The sequence below is a fragment of the Peromyscus leucopus genome, chromosome 2, assembly GCF_004664715.2.
Source record: "Peromyscus leucopus breed LL Stock chromosome 2, UCI_PerLeu_2.1, whole genome shotgun sequence".
In the NCBI taxonomy this organism is placed as follows: domain Eukaryota; kingdom Metazoa; phylum Chordata; class Mammalia; order Rodentia; family Cricetidae; genus Peromyscus; species Peromyscus leucopus.
This window is the reverse complement of record NC_051064.1, coordinates 57346431-57351968: the sequence shown is the minus strand read 5'-3', so window position 1 is coordinate 57351968 and position 5538 is coordinate 57346431.

Below are 5538 nucleotides of genomic sequence, written 5' to 3'. Positions count from 1 at the left end.
CAGCCTCCAGCATGCTGGAACTGGTAGGCATCGCCATCCATGACTTTGTGTCCCTTTAAAGGCCCTCTTTCCTTTCCACCCACCATGGGGACCAATGATTTGCTTTTGTCACCAAAGCTTAAATTATCTTTCCTAAATATTTACATAAATGGAATCTTCAGTGTTAAACACAGTATTGCCTGACTTCTTTTCAGACTGATTCAAAGCCATCCAGGCTGTGGAATATGTCAATAGTTCATTCGTTTTATATTGCTGGGAAGTAGTCCATCATATGGATATATTACCATTTCTTCATCCATTCCTGTGTTGACAAGTTTGGTATGTTTCCAGATTTTGGCCAGTCTAATGAAGTTGCTGTGAAAATTTGTATACAAGAGATTCATTTTTTTGTGAGGTTCCTAGGGCAGGAATGGCTGGATCATGTGTTAGGTTAACTCACTTTTTCAGAAGCTGGCAACTGTTTCTCCATGTGACTGTGATAGCATCTTTCCTATCAGTGATGTAAGGGGGAGGGTTCTGGTGTTGTCACATGCTTCTCAGCACTAGTAATGGTCAGGCAAACACCTACCCCCATTTTCCTTCCTTTCACTTTAATTTCCTTCCTTCCTTCCTTCCTTCCTTCCTTCCTTCCTTCCTTCCTTCCTTCCTTCCTTCCTTCCTTCCTTTCTTTCTTCCTTCCTTCCTTCCTTGTATCAGAACATTTGATCACACTGTGAACTCTGAGTTTGCATTACTTAAATAAAACCTGGGGTCAAGAGGTGGAGCCAGCCATTAGTTGATAGAAAGTACTCATAGAGAGGTAGAGGGAGTCCGGGGAAACAGATAGAGAAACACACAGGAAGTAGTAGGAAGGACTTGGTGTGTGGTGGTTTTTTTTGGTTTGAGATGACAGAAGAGAGTCATACTGGGTCACCAGCTAAGGAGGAAGGTCAGTGATTGCTCCTTGGCCTCTCTGAGCTAGCAGGTTTTCACCCCAGCATCTGACTCCCAAGTCTTTGTGGGGAAATAGAACAATAGAGACTTAGTTTAAGCCTAACAGGAAGTCCCTCCAGGCTGCAGCCTGGTTGGCCAGTTGGGGCACTGACTGCAGGGCCATGGGCCACAGATGGTGATTAAAATATCAGTAGATTCATGTGCAGCTGCTAAGCTGACAGAAAAACATCATTTGGTGTCCAGCCTGGGCATGGCCACATGAATGAACTCCACTGATAGCCACTCCAGAAAGTGGGCTCATGCTTGCACATTGTGGGAGGGGCTCCAGCCTGCCTCCTACTAGGCTGTTGCTGCAAACAAACTGAGAAGTCAGCAGATTTGGTGAGACACTTAGGAAGTCCATAAGGAGAGAGTTAAATAATATTAAAAGGAAAAAAATTTTCTCATGTTAAGAATGGGAAATACCACAATGCAGGGATTTAGGACTCTGTATGGTGCTACTATGGATGACTTGCAAATGAAAAAAAAATAAATGAGGGGATAAACCACCTAGCTGGGATTGACATGATGCTGATTGTAATTACTATCAGTTTGATAATTCAAAATTTATTGTTAAAAACGTGGTTTGGTAACTGTACCAAATATGAAAATTTGATTGATAAGATACAAGCCTTAGAAAGACCTACTAATGAAAATAAAAAAAATACTCAAATATGGACAGAGGAATTTAGACAAGAACCTACTGTACCACCCCATGATGAAACTGATGAGAGGCGGCCCAAGGTTATTAGAAAACCAACCTTAGGTAATGATGAAGTTAAATGGAATCCTATAGAAATATTAGATTTGAGGAGATTAAGAGGTTTTTTTCATATGGTATGCCCTCACCCTATGAGAAGTAGATAGTAAACTCATGGGCAACTCAGAATAGAATTATCCTCAAGACTGGAAAGATTTGGCTTCAGCAACATTGGAAGCTTATCCTCAGTTACAATGGTGAACATGGTGAAAAGAGGAAGCTGGGGCCATAGAAAAACAAGACAGGGCTAGAAGTATTAATATTTCCCAAGATCAGTTTCTAAGTGAAAGCCAGTATGCTGAATTTCAAAGACAGTTAGAATTTGATGATCACACCTTGGAACTATGCCATTTAGCACCCTTAAATGCTTGGGAGAAGGTTGAAGAATCAAGAAAGAGGTCTGAGTCATTTACTAAAATTAATGAAGGCCCAAAAGAAGCCTTCACTGATTTTTTTGCAAAGATTGACCTCAGTTGTAAATAGAATTATATCAGATTCAGAAGTCAGACAAATATTAATTGAATGTTTGGCTTTTAAAAATGCTAATTTAGGATGCAAAAAGGTGATCAGGCCTCTAAAGGCAAGATCAGCACCAATAATGAATGAATTAGAAATATGGCTGATATTAGATCTTATATTTATGATATAACTTTCATAGGAGAAATAGTCTCTAAAAATTTTTAAGAAAAATCAAAATGTCAAATGTCTTAGCTGTAGCAAGCAATGTCATTTCAAAAGGGATTGTAGACAAGGTATTCCTAGAAACAATTTTTTTAGAGATAATTAAAAAAGAAGGCTCCAGCCTTCTGGAGTATGCAGAAGGTATGGCAAAAGCCAACACTGGATTAAGGAACATAGATGAACAAGGGAAAATGAAATAAGTTTTTTTTTAATATATTGCAACATAAGGTATAATATATGTATATCACACAGTCCTACAGGAGAAGCAGTTATAGGAAGATCCAATCCTACTTTAAATGATATGCTTATTAAACAGAAAGAGTTAACAAAGACCCCCAGAGATAGATTACATAGTGCTTTATTAACTTTAAATTTTTAAAATGGTAGTGAGCAAAACACAATAGAGACTTTGGGTTGTGGGAAAAAAAACTGCTGAAGTAAACTAGCCTATATATTTTAAGGATGTCTTAACTTCAGAATGGAAGTCAGGAAATATGTTGCATTGGGGGAGAGGTTATGCCTTTGTTTCCACAGGAAACAAAAAGCTATGGATTTCCTCAAAATTAATACAAATCAGATTTGACTTTGAGAAATTGTCTGAAAATTTGTCTTGGCTACAGACATGAAGGAAGAAAAATTACAAGACAGGTGACATGTATGCTGATCCCTCTACATGGGAACAGCTCTGAAACTGGATGAGACATGATAAATCTTGTTGGCTATGGAGTCCTTAAGACTTCTTATTACATGCCATCATCCTTTTATATATCATGAATAGAGATTTATAATACAGTTTGGTTATGCAGTCCAAATAAAGTTGACAGATGCCTTTTACTGCTCTAACATAGAGCAGAGAATCACCTTTAGTTGATTTGTTCACATTACACATTCCATACTTGTGTTAATGCATATATGTTTGTTACCTTTAAACATTTGTGTGTTTTCAGAACAAAAGGACCAGATGCTAATGAAGACAAGACAAGTAGCCCAGATGATCCAGCCTCTCAGAATGCCTCCATTGCTGTTTCCTCAAAAATCTGCATCTGGGATAACTTCAAAGTGGCTAGCTAAGATGATCTAGCCTCACAGACTACTCTAGCCAGGACTTCAATTAAGCCTTGCACTTTCCCATCACACAGAGACTGAACAATAAATGATACAGCTAGCTCTTCTAGGACTTGACCATTACCCCAATTTTCTGAGGGTCCCCTAAAGATGGCATTGCCCCCAGACAGCAGGAAGTAATTTTAAGAACATGATGTTCACATTCCCAAGAAGTGGGAGTGGGTTATGATATTTGCCGTTGTTTAGGGGGGTTGATTGCAAGTTGTTATTGGTCACAGTCAGGGAAAAAACTAAGCAAAGGAGGTTAGATTCAGGGATCTCTTTCTGAAAAGAAAATGAGGGGGATATACGAATGATAGGATAAAAGGGTAGATTAATGAATATACTTTTAAACTAAACAAGCAACTACTAATATCAAATATTTTACATATGGTATGGATTTTTGTATATTGATGCAAATTGAAGGTTTTTTTTATAACATACTGTATATATATTTTTACTTTTGTTTAAGGTATCATTTAAAAATATAATGTAAAGTTCAAGTCCTTGAAAGCTTATATTACAAACTGTTTAGGATAGTTAAATGCAGGTTAGTAGTTAGTCACCTATAACAATCAAACTTGTAGCCGGGCGGTGGTGGCGCACGCCTTTAATCCCAGCACTCGGGAGGCAGAGCCAGGCGGATCTCTGTGAGTTCGAGGCCAGCCTGGGCTACCAAGTGAGCTCCAGGAAAGGCGCAAAGCTACGCAGAGAAACCCTGTCTTGAAAAACCAAAAAAAAAAAAACAAAAAACAAAAAAAAAAACAATCAAACTTGTAGTCATGTTAGGTATGTTTTCAAGGTTAAAGAGATATATTTCAGATAGATAGGTGGCATTCAAATACTTCATAGATCTACAGAAGATGTTTTATTAACATAAGGCTTGTCATGACAGTGAGATATGTCTGCTCCTGGCAGCACCAATCTACTTCAAAGAAAATGATGGGCATCAAAGAACTTCCATATGGAGTTTTCTTTAAATGTGGCAAAGCTAGCCACTGGATAAGAAACTGCCCTTGCCTTGACTGCTGACAGTCTGCTGTCCAAACTAGACAAGCAGGACACAAAGGAAGCCACTGCCAAACTTTGCCAAGACAAGGTAGGACAGTCCTTCAAAATTCCTGCTTCACAGAAAAGTCTGTCAGATATTCTAGGCCTGTAGGCCAATGGATGTTCCAATGTTGCAGAGGAATCTTAGGTGACTGTCCAGGTAGCCAGCTGTCTCTGTTGTTTGTACAGTTTTTAAAATTGCTTGCTCTGTACTTCTTGTTTACTCTGGTAGTATTTTATCCTTCTCAGGTCTCTGATGGGGTTGAAGGCTAGATATTTATTTATTTATTTATTTATTTGGTTTTTTGAGACAGGGTTTCTCTGTGTAGCTTTGAGCCTTTCCTGGAACTCACTTGGTAGCCCAGGCTGGCCTTGAACTCACAGAGATCCACCTGGCTCTGCCTCCTGAGTGCTGGGATTAAAGGCGTGTGCCACCACCACCCAGCAAAGGCTAGATAGTTATAATTCTACAGTTTTCCTTGTTACCAATTTCAAAAAAGAAACTCATAAATGAGATGTAAAGTTTATAAAGGTTGAGAGACATAAAAGCTTAAGTTGTTTATCTAAGAAAATGCTTTGAGGTCTAAAAATATATTTTTTGGCTGGTAATACAAGTTATGACAGAAAGTGATTTAGGTACAAAACTTTGGACTCACCAGGATAGGATAGTTAATAGAGTACTTTCTCCAAAGTTGCCAAACAAATGGACTTGACATTGTGAATGTAATTCTTACCTGATAATTGTTCTTATTGTATATAGTTTTACTGTGTTAGAGTTAATAAAAAAAAGTTTCCATTTTATTTAGACAAAAAGGAGGAAATTTTGTGGGATATTTGATCACACTCTGAACTCTGAGTTTGCATTAATTAAATGAAACCCTGGGTCAAGAGTTGGGGCCAACAACTAGTTGACAGGAAGTACTCATAGAGAGAGGAAGTCCAGAAAACAAATAGAGAAATGTACAGGAAGT